The sequence below is a fragment of the Pelodiscus sinensis genome, chromosome 20 (assembly GCF_052426305.1).
Source record: "Pelodiscus sinensis isolate ZL-2025 chromosome 20, ASM5242630v1, whole genome shotgun sequence".
Classification (NCBI taxonomy): Eukaryota; Metazoa; Chordata; order Testudines; family Trionychidae; genus Pelodiscus; species Pelodiscus sinensis.
Window position 1 is genome coordinate 16,011,631 of NC_143071.1, and position 14,166 is coordinate 16,025,796.

At 45.1% G+C, this 14,166-nt stretch overlaps 1 protein-coding gene across 5 annotated transcripts in view; it reads right to left on the minus strand.

Annotated features, from left to right (window-relative positions):
• The window catches only part of LUC7L3 (LUC7 like 3 pre-mRNA splicing factor), a 41,360-nt gene that overhangs the window by 25,866 nt on the left and 1,328 nt on the right, over positions 1 to 14,166 (minus strand). The window lies entirely within an intron of this gene.

Consider the following 14,166-nt stretch of genomic DNA (forward strand, 5'->3'; position numbering starts at 1 on the left):
GTCAAACTTCCAACACACATATGGACATGTGCTACTTGATCACAGCAGGGACAACAGGACATGCCTTCCTGACTACCCCATGCAAATGGATAAATCCTCTTTCCCATTGCAAAATACTGTGTTCCTTTATACCATTGTTAAAGACACTACTCCAGGAGTAACGAACATCTGCACGTATTCACGCTCACATGTAGTCTCAGGGGGACAGGCAAGAGGCTGCAAGCAGTAGTGAGCGGCATGAGCAAGGGTTGGTATACTGCAGCCAGACCAATCTTGGCTGTCTGCAAGCTCAGCACTGGCTTTGGCCACCCTAACCCCATCCCCTGGCCAGCAGCTTCTCCCCACTCCACGGGCTCAGCACCAGCTCAGAAAGCTCCCAGCCTCCACTCACTGGGGGGCAGTGAGAGCGTAGCTGGAGAACTCCAAACAAGAAGAGACAATGCAGCCATGCAGCTGGTGGCCAGAAAGAAGTGGCGCTTTAAAGCACTGCTTTCCCCCCCCCCCCAACCACTGTCTACCCCCTCTTCTCTGGAGTCCTCTGGCCTGTGCTCATACTGCTTGTAGCCTCCCCATGAGTGAGCACTGGAGGCTGTGCCTATGAGAATGGAGACTGCCAGAGCCACTTCCATCCCCCAGGCCTGCACTATCAAAGGGGAACTGCCCCAGGCAAGTGTCCCAATCCTCCCCTCCAGCCTTGTGCCCCCTCCCACACCCTAACTTCTGACTAGACCCTGAACCCCCTCCCAAATTCCAACCTCTGGGGCCCAGTGTGGAGACCCCTACTGAACCCCAAATGCTTCATCCGCAGCCCCAATCAGAGCCCTAGCTCCCTCCCGCATGCAATCCCCTGCCTCAACCTACAGCCCCATCCTGCACGCTGAACCCCCCCAGTGTAGGCCACTTTCCAGAGCTCAGAGGCTCCCAAAAATCTAATAGCCCTGGTCACACAGAACAATGAATCTAGCATTGCAGCAGGGAGATGCCCAGAAGTCTTCTTTGAAATTTCTACCTATGAAATCAAGCCTTTCCTCAAGCACTAGCATCCAATTTAAATAAGATTTTGTGGGCTACCCTGGCAATTTAACCACCGTTTATAACATTGTTTCTATGGGAACACAAGATCTGAGTTCCAAACAACTGACTTACAAATGAATTTTTGGAACACAACCCGTTCCTAAGTTGGGGGCTTCCTGTATGCTTCTGTATCTCTAAATGTGTGTCATTTATAGCCAGATGACTACACTGGTTACACACTCCAGACCTGCTTTGGCATGGAACAGACAGGAGATGGTAGATGTCCTGAGCCTCTGAGAAGAGGCTGCACAAGCACAATTATAGCCCAGATACCTAGGAGCAGATTGTACGGAGAATGCAGAAGGCATACAAAAGGGATCAGCATCAGTGCCAAGTGAAAGCGGAGGAATTTTGTCAAGTGTATCAGAACACCAGGGAAATGGACTGTCAATCTGGTGCCAGTTCGCAGACCTAATACTTTTATAAAGAGCAGAATGCCATACTTGGAGAAGTCCTGCGTCAGCCCCAAAGATCAAGATGAATATTTTTGAGAAGCCTGAGTAACATGCCCCTGCATGAACAGTAAGGATGAGGACGGGGACATATGACCGGGTGCTTATGCTATGAGCCAGGACCTGGTCTAGTTAGTCAAGCCTGGGGGAGCCCGATGCAGGGGAAGGATCCTCAAGAAACAAATGTATGTCCCACTGCAGTGATGGTGCAACCGACTTAACAGGACAAAGTTATAAACTTGTTAATTTACGTGTACTACAAAATGGATTGGTACAACAAGGGAGGTCATACTTGTCGGCTTTTCAGTCTCCTGGAAAATTAAGCGAGGGTGGGGTATCACAAGGAGCAGTTTATGTATATAAGAATGTACACTAAATTCTAATTAGAGAGCTCAATAAAACTTTCACGGAGCTGTTCTGTAATCCACTTCGAGGTTCTAGATATGGCAGCCTTATTTCTTCCTCCACAGTATGACACTTTCCCATGTCAGTCAGCAATAACTTCGGCAGGAACTATAGCAGCATACAGGCCCTGGCAGCTTCAGCATGCCAGCAGCAACTTTGCTTTCTCTGCCTTTGTTATCCTGCTGAGTGAGATTAGTTAAAATCATCACTTGCAGAAAACAGTGCCAACATATAGAGCATTGTTGCCCTATACTCAGTTTCATGCAACTTAGCAATTCCCTCTTCATTTTTTCACCCTGGCAGGTCATACTCACCACAGCTGCTGCTGAGAGTAGCACTGCTCACAGTCAGAAGCAGAAGTGTCAGTAAATACATCTTGTTGAAAACTACAAAGGAGCAAAGGAATGGTGTTCGGAGTATAAAATTTCACTTATTGTTGTGGCGATGTGGACATAGTACTTGTGTGTTCTATTTGCTGCTGCTGTGGCAGCAGCCTTGAGGGATTTCCCTTTCACACCTGAGGTAGGTAAGGAGGAGAAAGAAAAGGACTTGGGATAGCATGTTCATTGAGATCCTACAAGTCAAGCTACAACAAGCCATGAGCAAAGGGCCTGGAGGGTCAATACTGCAGACAACCCGGAGAAGAAAAGAGCAGACCAGAGAAAAGTCCAAGAGTCACTGCAGGAAAAGGAAAGTGAGATGCACAGACAATAATAGGGCTTCTCGAGCAACAAACACAGATACTGCAAATCCTTGTGGAACCTCAATTCAACATTCATGGGCTTGCTTCCTCCCTTTGCAATACATGAAGAACTGCATTACATCACCTACATACAACCTCCCTCCCAAACACTCCAAGTGGCATAGAGGCAGAGGCACATTAAGGAAAACCATAGCATCACACACAGCATGTGGCTTTTACCGGTCAGGTAAAATGTACATGAATGTTCTTTTCCCTCATTAAGCTCTGTTCCAGCAATATTTTAATTGTTAATGTTCATTGCGGAGAAACTAAATGATTTCTTTGCTTCAGTCTTCATGGCTGAGGACGTTAGGGAGATTCCCAAATCTGCACCATCCTTTGTGGGTGATGAATTGAGGAACTGTCTCGGATTGAAGTGTCAGAGGTGGTTTTGGAACAAATAGAAAAACTTAATGTTAACAAATCTCTGGGACCGGATGGCATTCATCCAAGGGTTCTAAAAACTCAAATTGGAAATTGCTGAACTATTATCTATGGTTTGGAACCTATCCTTTAATCTGCTTCTGTACCTGATGACTGGCAGGTAGCTAACGTGGCACCAATATTTAAAAAGGCTCTAGAGGCGATCCTGGCAATTACAGACTGGTAAGTCTAACTTCAGTACCAGGCAAATTAGTCAAAACAACAGTAAAGAATAAAATTGTGAGGCACGTAGAAGAACATAATTTGTTGGACAAAAGTCAGCATGGTTTCTGTAAAGGGAAATCATGCCTTACTAATCTATTAGAGTTCTTTGAAGGGGTTAAACATGCAGACAAGGGGGATCTAGTATACTTAGATCTAGTATACTTAGATTTTCAGAAAGCCTTTGACAAGGTCCCTCACCAAAGGCTCTGTGTAAATTACATTGCCATGGGATAAGAGAGAAGGTCCTTTCATGGATTGAGAACTGGTTAAAAGACAGGAAACAAAAGGTAGGAATAAATGGAAAATTTTCAGAATGGAGAGGGGTATATAGTGGTATCCCCTAAGGGTCAGTCCTGGGGCCAATCCTTTTCAACTTATTCATAAATGATCTGGAGAAAGGGGTAAGCAGTGAGGTGGTAAAGTTTGCAGATGATACCAAATTGTTTAGGATAGTCAAGACAGAAGTAGACTGTGAGGGACTCCAAGAAGATCTCACCAAACTGAGTGATTGGGCAACAAAATGGCAAATGAAATTTAATGTGCATTACTTTACACTTATCCACATCGGGAAAAATAACCCCAACTAAACGTACAGTATGATGGGGGCTAATTTGGCTATGACAAATTAGGAAAGAGATCTTGGAGTTCTCAGACTCTACGGTCAGAAGGGACCATTATGATCATCTAGTCTGACCCCCTGCACAGTGCAGGCCACAGAATCTCACCCACCCCTCCTAGAATAATCCTCTCACCTATCTCTCAGATATTGAAGCCTTCAAATACTTTGAAGACCCCAAGATGCAGAGAATCCTCCAGCTGTGATCTGTACCCCATGCTACAGAGGAAGGCGAAAAACCTCCAGGGTCTCTGCCAATCTACCCTGGAGGAAAATTCCTTCCCGACCCCAAATATGTTGATCAGCTAAACCCTGAGCATGTGGGCAAGACTCACCAGCCAGACACCCAGAAAGTTCTCTATAGTAACTCCTATCATCCCTCCATTGACCTATTTCCCACTGATAATGAATCGTCAATTAGTTACCAAGATCATGTTATCTCGTCATGTTATCGTGGATAGTTCTCTGAAAACTTCCACACAGTGTGCAGCGGCAGTCAAAAAAGGCAAATAGGATGCTAAGAATTATTAAGAAATTAAATTATTAAGAAAGGGATAGAAAATAAAACAGAATATCTTACTGCCCCCATATAAAACTATGGTATGCCCACATCTTGAATACTGTGTACAGATGTGGTCTCCTCACCTCAAAAAAGATATTTTGGCCTTGGAAAGGGTTCAGAAAAGGGCAACTAAAATGCTTAGGGGTTTGGAACGGGTCCCATATGAAGAGAGGTTAAAACGACTGGGACTTTTCAGTTTAGAAAAGAGGAGACTGAGGGGGGATATGATAGAGGTATATAAAATCATGAGTGGTGTGGAGAGGGCGGATAAAGAAAAGTTATTTATTAGTTCCCATAATAGAAGAACTAGAGGACACCAAATGAAGTTAATGGGTAGCAGGTTTAAAACTAATAAAAAGAAGTTCTTCACACAGCATGTAGTCAACCTGTGGAACTCCTTGCCAGAGGAAGCTGTGAAGGCTAGGACTATAACAGAGTTTAAAGAGAAGCTATAATTTCATGGAGGTTAGGTCCATAAAAGGCTATTAGCCAGGGGATAGAAATGGTGTTCCTGGCCTCTGTTTGTCAGAGGCTGGAGAAGGATGGCAGGAGACAAATCACTTGATCATTGTCTTTGGTCCACCCTCTCTGGAGCACCTGGTGCTGGCCACTGTCGGCAGACAAGCTATTAGGCTAGATGGACCTTCGGTCGTACTGGGTCAGACCATTCTTATGTTCTTTTGCATTGACTTTGTTACTGAATACAATTATATTATTTGGAAAACAATATTTTAGTTCACAACATGTGCTGCAAAGTGTCTAGCACTTCTGAAACCACCCACTTACTCATTACTAAACTGTGACAACTCAAAGGATCAGTGACAATGTAATAATCAAAATGTGCAACAAGCACAGAAAAATGAATAGATGCACTAACAGTGGTACAGTCAGATGTACAAGCAGTACACAATTTCTTACAGGACCAAAAACAGCACAGCAAAGTAGAGCACAGTGCAACAGAATTCACTACAGGTTGAATCTCACTGGTCAGGCAACATCTGGGGGCTGGCACGATTTTAGTTACCTGAATGTCTACTCATCAAGGGTGTGGCCAAGTGTTCCGCAGCCCCATAATGTCTGTTTACAGACACCAGTCCTGTGGCAGTGTTCTGTGCTGTTATTTACCTCTAATTTACCCTAAATGTCTTCTAAGAGCCCAGTATGCAATGGAAGTGTTGGTAATGCTACTAGACAATACTGATCTCCCGTGGTTCAGCAAATTCTGTGGTATAAGGGATGTAAATTCTGTTTAATTAGTTAACTGGTTAAACACTATGTTAACTGATTAAGTGGGGGGGAGGAGGCACCTGCTACAGCCCCCCCACAGGTTAATCATAACCAGTAAGCAGCCTGAAATGGTGATGCTTATCAGTTAACCATTCATATCCTAAAGGGAACATCCTCACTGCCTCCAAACAGAGGTGTTCAGGCCCGGCTAACCACAAAGGTTCCAGATCACAAGGTGGAGGGATGACAGGTTTGAGTAGCATAACCGCCCCTGCCTCCGGTGCTAAGTAATTAAATCCAGCCCTACTGGCTCCTTCACTGCTAAGTCCAGGAGACTGGTAAAACAGTGCTGTTGAGACCATTAAGTCATTTACCCCTCTGAAATTCTTGATGTTAAGGTAAAAGACATAAAACTTTCAGCCTCTTTATACATTGTAAAGCAGCAAATTCACTCAAATCCCCCACCCCCACAAAAAGCCCAAAGATCTTTTAATAATGATTGGTGGAGGAAAAAATCTAATTTAATTAGATTTAATTTAATAATGATTGATAGAGGCCAATTAATTTGAAGTAGCTAACTGCTGAAATTTATAGCTGTTCCACATTAACACATGGGGGGCACCTAGATGGGAGCCAATGCTCGCAGGGAGTCAGCTTTTGAGTTGGGGGGGAGAGAAGAGGAGGGAGCGACTTTGCAGGAGCTGGTATGTGCAGGGAACCAGCTTTTAAGTTAGGTCCCCACACACACAGGCTTTAACATACCTAGGCGGAGGGGTGTGGAATAGCACGTAACTGGAATAGTCATTTAACCACATCAAATATAATCTGTTAAATAACTATTCATTAGTCCCTGGGTGCAGGGCCAGCCGCCAGTGCGTTCCAGCCCCATTTCCAGAGAGCATCTTGCCAACTTGTGCTGCTGCCTATCAGAGGCAGCAGCGTGGGATGACAGGTGGGAGCCAGTACACGTGGGAGGGCTGGTTTAATAACTGGGTTCCTGCGCAGACTGGCTCTGCCTGCCACCAGGGATCCCGCTAAGATTTTCCATCATAGGGTGGGTTGAAATTTCTTATGCGCACCGCCAATATTGAGGTACTGTGTGGATGTGCACCCCCCCAGTACAAACAAACAGCATAGATATAAATATATATTTTAAATGGTCCATAGATGTGGAAGAAATTAAAACAAGTAATAATTAACAAGGAACAATGCTTATGATTATTTAATATGAAATCAAATAAAAAACCCACTATATTTGGCTGAAGAAATGGGTTTTGCCCATGAAAGCTCATGATACTATTTATTTATTTTTGTTAGTCTAAGGTGCTACAGGACCATTGTGTTTTTTTTAAGTTACAGACTAACACTGCTACCCTTCTGAGACCTTGGAGTACATGTATCATCATCCTTTCTAACAGACAGATGCATGTTTCTAAGATCTTGCAAATAAGGTTTCATACTACAAAACAGTAGCATCACACCTAGTACTTGCTACTTCTGACTCATAAGAGCCAGAACTCTAAATCTGGCCTTAATGCAATACAGTTTACCATGCATTAATTACTAACAGCATTTTAAAAAAAAATCATTAAGATCACAGTTTTAGGTGTCTGCAACACAAAAAAAACTGTTAAAAATCTTTTTTTCTTCTTACCATAAGCCATTAATACAGGGATGGGCAATAATTGTTGATGTTGGGTCATTCCAAGTATTTGGTAAGTGGTCAAGGGCTGCACTCTTCCATTATATTAATGGAGGTGTAGGGGGTCTGGAATGGAGATTGGGTGCAGAAGGGAGCTTAGGGTAAGGGATTGGGGTGTGAGCTCTGTAAGGGAGTTTGGGTGAAGTAAGGGATCGTGACTTGAGGCAACAGACTGGAGTGGAGGGGGAGGGGGGTGCAAGGCCTGGAAGGGGGTTGTGACCTAGGGCAGGAGTGCAGAAGGGGATGCAGGGATTTGGGTTGTGACCAGGGATAGCAGATGGGGTACAAAGTCTGAGAAGGGGTTGTGATCGGAGGAGGGGTGAAGGAGGGGATGCAGTGTCTGGGGGCTGGAACAGGGGTGCAGAAGGTTTGGATTAATGGGGTAGGAGAGAAGAGATTGGGGGAGGGAAAGAGACTGGGGTGCCAGAGACAGGCTCTGGCTAGGAGACCTTACCTAGCTCTCAGCCAGCAGCCCAGCAGGTTCCCTTAGCCAGGGTCCCCACATTCCAGTCCCTGTACGCACTCAGGAGACCTGTAGGGCCATGTTTACTGCTCTGAACTGAATGCTGTGAGCCTGGGGGAAAAGGGGCATGGCACATGCTGCCTGTCCTGCAAACAAGGAGCTGCTATTGATCAAAACCAGCCAATGGGAGCTATGGAAAATGAAGGGTGCATGAGAAGCCTGTCTCCCCTCCCTCCAGGCTCTCAGTATTCAGAAACACACAGATGCCCCTACACCCAGCTTTCCTGAGTGCCAAGCAGGTGCAAGACAGGCAAGGAGCAAGATGAGACTAACAGCCAGATCCGGCCATAAATCATCTTTTGCCCAGCCTGGAGTAGAGGCTGGAGTCAGCTTCTCTAGTCATAGCAGGCAGCAGCTGTTGCTGCTTCTGCTCCTCTAAAAGGGTGAGTGCCCAGCCCCTCCTTTCCCAGCCCATCAGCTGAGCTCCCTGACAATGCAGGGAGCTCTGAACCTCTGTGCAGGGTTCAGAAAAGGGCTGTGCACTCATACAGGTGCACAGCTTACAGAGAACCTCGCCTACCACCCCACGCTCCTGCCTCTGATAAAGAGGCAACATCATGCAGTAGCAGCAGTCCCTGTCCATGGTGAGTCATGGCAATGTCGCTCCCTTCACCCTGTCCATGGTGAGTCATGGCACTGCAGGGAGTGGGGCAGGTGGCACCACAGAGCCAGTTTAAAAGCACCCCAGCACTGGCTCTGTGGGAAGCAGCAAGAGGGAGGGCAGGCAGGTCCCCAGAGCCAGCACTGAGGGGCCACACTGAGTATTTGTTAGGGGACAATATACTAGCTCTCTACATAAACAAAATTTCCCCCTCAGCTGCTTGTCTTCCTCCCCCCTTCACACCTCTCTGGTGCTCCAGCCACTCCGGAGCTGCAAAGCCTGCCTCCCCACTCCGGGGGGGGGGGGGGGGGGAGAGAACTGTGAGGCCTCCCCCCCACATTGGTGCTCCAAGGAGGTGGGAGCTGCATGGCCTCCCCCTCCCGGGGGGGGGGAGGGGGGAGGGATGATGACACCCAGAAGCCAATCCACCTTCCCCGCTAGTGCTCTGACGAGGCGGGAGGTGCTAGCCATGTGTCCTCCCCCTCCCTACACCTCCAACCCCCTCACATACACTATCTACCAAGAACCTGCCCCCTCACTCATCCCGCACCTCCACCCCACTCCTGCTCCCAACCCCCTGGCCAAACACCTATTCCCCAGTGAGAGGAAGGTTTGGCAAGCAGAGTGAGCAGGGAGCACAACTCCCCAGTAGTCTTTATAAACAATTTAATTACTTTGAATTAAATGAAAGTCAATTAAATGTAAATAACTAATGTTAAGATAAAGGTGGGACATCCCTGGTCTGGCACTGTTGGGAAATGAACAGTCCCAAACCATGGAGTTTGCTGGATCAAGGAAGGTCAAGGCTCCCCTCCTGGCTCTGCTCCTTGCCAGGGATAGTGCGCTCCCACCCAGGGCAGGGTTGCGTTCCTCACCACTGTGGGTGCCAGTCTGGGCTGCTCCCCCAACCCCCAGGCCATGCTGCCTTCAGCCCGCTCGGGGCTACACTCCTGGTTGCCGACTGATACTCTGCCCCACACCGCCAGTCCAGCCCATGAGCTAGCCAGGTGTGTCTGGTCCAGCAATATCCTTGCCAGATCAAAGTGTCCCAGATACTGAAGGTTTAACCTGTACCTACTTACGTACTAGGATTCCCTGCAAAACACTAATGGTTGATTTTTCAAATTCTTCCACTTACGTGAACACACACACACACACACACACACACACACTCATTTATTCTTACAATTCTTGAAGTAATGGTAAAAATACAATTATTTCAATTATAAAGTGCATATCTACTCTGAATAGTGAGTCTAGAAGTGGCATGTAAACAGTGATGCTATTGCAAATCTACTCCATTACAAGTAGGAAGGTATTTTACAACTAGCAACTCTGCAAACTCAACTTGGGACAGTCAAATCAAACCTGACAACTTCTCTGGTTTATTTATCAATAAGATTAACTGTTGAAAATTAGATAAAAAGTCTGCTAATGTATGAGTCAGATAACAATACAGCTCACTCTACTTCATGACTATTAATTCTGTGGTACTAATAATAGGGATGTTAACTAACATTTTTCTTTGTAAATGTGTAACCGCTCGAATTTTTAGCGGATACATGGTTACACTCGGGGAGGGAAGCAGACGGGAGCCAGTGTTCACAGGGAGCCAGTTTAAAATCCAGCTCCACGAGAGCACCTGCTTCCACCTTCCCCGCCCTCTCCCACTGCCACTGCCTCTAAGAGGCAGCAGTGCAGGGGGCAAACAGCTCAGTGGGAGTCGATACACATAGGGAACCAACCTGAAAGCCAGCTTCCCACATATACCCATTCCTACCTGCCCTCCTCATCCCCAGAGCTGATTAAAGGGGAGGTGAATGGGCTGGAGCAGCTCCTGCTTGCAATGCATCTGGGCCTGCTGTGGACAGGGGCTGCTCTGGCCATGCAGGAGCAGATCCCTGCCCATGGTGGGGAGAGAGCTGCTCCAGCCCCCACAGGTTAATCAGTACTCAAACACCCGCTAAAGGTGATGCTCACCGGTTTAATCTTTCACATCCTTATTACAGACTGTCTCCTTATAAGCACTTTTCTTTTTTCATGATATGAAGTATCTAACTAGAGTAAGAGATGAGAACTCAACTATGTTGGACCCTTTTCCTGGAATACTGAAGTATTAGCCATTATTTGTGGCTATGGCACATTGTAGTAATAGTGTTTTAAATGCAGATTAAGACATTCTTTCCCCCAAAAGTTATGCTACAGTGTTTTGCTAGAAATGTATATAATTAGCAATTAATTGTTTTGCAACTTTTTACTGTTACAACATGTGAACCTTGTAAAGTCCTCCAACAGAAAGGAAAAGGTTCAATATACTACTGAATTCTCTTTCACTCTTAGGTCTCACATTTCAAAGGGATCTAGAATGGCAGAGTGCCACAAAAATACTAAATATCCAATTATATCAAACTTGTTCAGAAATCTTAATCCTTAAACACCTCTAGGAGATAGGTAAGTATTACTCCCCTTTTACAGATGAGAACACTGAGGAACAGAGTAGTAACTCATCCAGAACTTCCATGCCAATTGAAGGGCTAGCTTATACAAATAATTTGTATTTCTGCCAGTAAATATACCATTATAACTATCCACATAAGGGATGTAAAAATCTCGTTTAATTTGTGAACCGGTTAAACATTAAGTTTAAAATCCTTACTACCCCAAACAATATCAAAATTCTATAACTTACAAAGAACTCAATAGACCCGCCTTGGAAGGACAAATAATCTGTGGTTTCAAGGGTTCTAGATGCATCAAGCCTATTCAGAGCCAAAAAGATCCCTCATTAACCACTAAATAAATGTAATGTTTATAAGCAGCTAATGCCTCTCAAAACTAAATTTAGTTTTCAGTATACAGAGTATTTATTGTTCAACTATTTCAAAAGGCTCGTTCTCTGCCACTACTATCCACATTTAACTGGCCATGCTTGTTTCCACCTTGACCCAACAAATTGCTTTTCTTCCCCCTTGTAGAACCGTTCCACTTTCTAATGTGGACCTTGTTTTAAATTTACCCTGAACTATGGAGAGATGTGGATCTACAGAATATTGAGATTTGTAATTGGAAATATACTGCTTTCATTTAGATAGATTCCAAAGCTCTTTATGTTTTTCCAATTAGTAATGTTCATAAATGCAAGAGAACTGTTAATGCCACACAGCTAAATCTAAAAGAAAGAAACAAAGTTTAAAGTTTCTACAGCAATGTTAACACTTACACATTGCACAAAAATAGGAGTCGTTCCTGATTTTTTAATTTTTTTTTTAATTTAAGCTGCATAACATTAGCACATAAAAACAAACTAAAGAACATTGTTGCATTGTAAAAGAAATAGAGAAATTATATGGGTAGGCAGCTTCCTAAAGGCACAGCTATGTTTCTGATAAGTACATCAGAATTGACTGTGAAGCACCTACTCCTTTAACTGCACTAATCTGGCATTTCACGGAGTATACATTTAATAAAGACATTAGTGTGGTGCTTACCTGACCTGCACAAATGCTTCTATGAAAGCCAGAAGGAAGCAAATTTTAACATTAGCTTTAATAAAAATGTTTAAATTAGATAAAGTACAGACTGAGGAACAAGTCTGAGAATAGTGCTTAAATTATCCAAAAGTATAAAGGCTGATTTAAAAGAAAGATTATTACACATGTTCCTGTCCATGTGCTGAAAGTGTTTGAACAGTAGTCTATGAACTTCTCATTGGCCAGGGAAATGGCAGCAGACTTCCATTGCGAAGAGGAGAGAGACCTGATCTCTGAACAAAAGAGAAGTAGCCGCCTAAAGGTTGATCTTCATATATCTTGTGTATATAGGTAAAAAATGTATGTTTTTTGATCTCACACAAAAAGCAAAGCAAAAACACACATTCCATCCCCCCAAAACGTATCTTAGTTGCACAGACAGTCCAATTTCTCTATTTCAAATTCCCAGGATATAGTGGCATCCGTGCATTCTGAACTCAAAACCAAAGGGAAATTTTGAAATGACTGCCTGGCTGAATTGTGTGTTCAAATAAAAGAATTTTATGAAAAGCATTCACTCTTCTTGAATTGTGACTCCCTCCTGTAATGCATAACTCTAGATTTAACATTTTGTAATGAGCAATGTGTAAATGGACATTAACTTTTCTAAATTAAAACCAATTTTTTTGGTCAAGATGTCCTTCCCAACATCTGGTTAGAAAATTTAAAAAATGGGCTGGAACACAAGTACCAGCTCACCCCGCTGCAAGGGTTGAGGGGCGAGTCTCATAGACCATATCAAGGCAAGCTACATTCAGTCCATGGGCTCCGCCTGGCAGATGGGAGGAAGCGGTTCTTGAAATAGCAGCACAGAGGAAGCTGTGTCCCTGCACTCACTTGAAGCCTCCACCATCACCACTTCCAACGGCCACATTTCCCAGTCAGTGGGAGCAACTGGGGTGGAGCCTGCAAGTTCAGGGAAGTGTGGAGCCACCTGTGGGAGCTCCCTAGCCTCCGGAGCCACACCATGCTAGTGCCCCAATCCCCTGCCTCCTCTCCTCCAGAAATCCCACCCCAAGCCACTTCTTCAACTTGCCTTCCACCCAGACCCTCAACCCTGTTCCTCAGCACTCCTCTTGCACACAATGAACCCTTCATTTTGGCCTCACCCCAGAACCCAGGGCTCCCCCACAAAATTTATAGCCCCAGGCTCCCAGAAGAGTTAATCTGGCCCTGAAGATAAGCCCTTAGTCTCACCCTTCCCCATGGGGCTGGAACATGAGAGGAGTGTTTCTCTTCCCCCCCCTTGTTTTTCCAGTTAGAAGTCACATCTGTAAGGTTTTTTCCTCCTCCTTACTTGGAGGCCTGGTTAGGTTTAGTTTGGTTGTTCCCCCCCCCCTCATTTGTGTGCCACCCCTGGTTGATTTTTCTGAGTCAGTACTGTTGCTCCCCCCCCCCCCCCCCCCCCCCACAAAAGTTTCCACCTCCTAATTTAGTAGATGTTAGCAAACTGCTCTCCCATCTAGTCTGGTAAATCAATGGGAGAGTTTCAACCCAGCATGGTAGAGACACCACAATAAGTCAACTCATCAACTCCAGTGGCTACATTATTCATATTCACATAGCTGGAGTAAGGATGTTAAGAGGTGGGTAATTGATCAATTGTGTAGTCAATACAAATTGTATTGACTACACAATTAGTTGATAAGGGAAGGAGCTCTGTACTGGCTCACGCGGATGGGGTACCTACCCCGTTGCAGCTCTGCAGTTTAAATGTAGCAGGAGGCTGTGTGCCCAGCTCCTACTACATTTAAACTACAAAGCCACAGTGGGGATAGGTCCCTGACCAGCATAAGCCAGGACAGAGCTGGGACCACTGCGGGTCTGCATTTCAAATACAGTATAGTAAGAGCTGCTTGGCTCAAATGCAGAGCCCCAGCAGTCCCCAACTGGCATGAAACAGGACTGAGCTGGGCTCCCCACGGGGTCCAGCAGCCCATTTCACAGGTATAGAGGCTGGGGAGGGGGAGTGAGAATAGTCCACTCAACTACTCATAATATCACTAAGATGGAGTTGTGTACTTAGGTCAACTTACTGTAGAACTGGCCTAAATGATTGTTTTTCTACTAGGATGTCTGTGCTG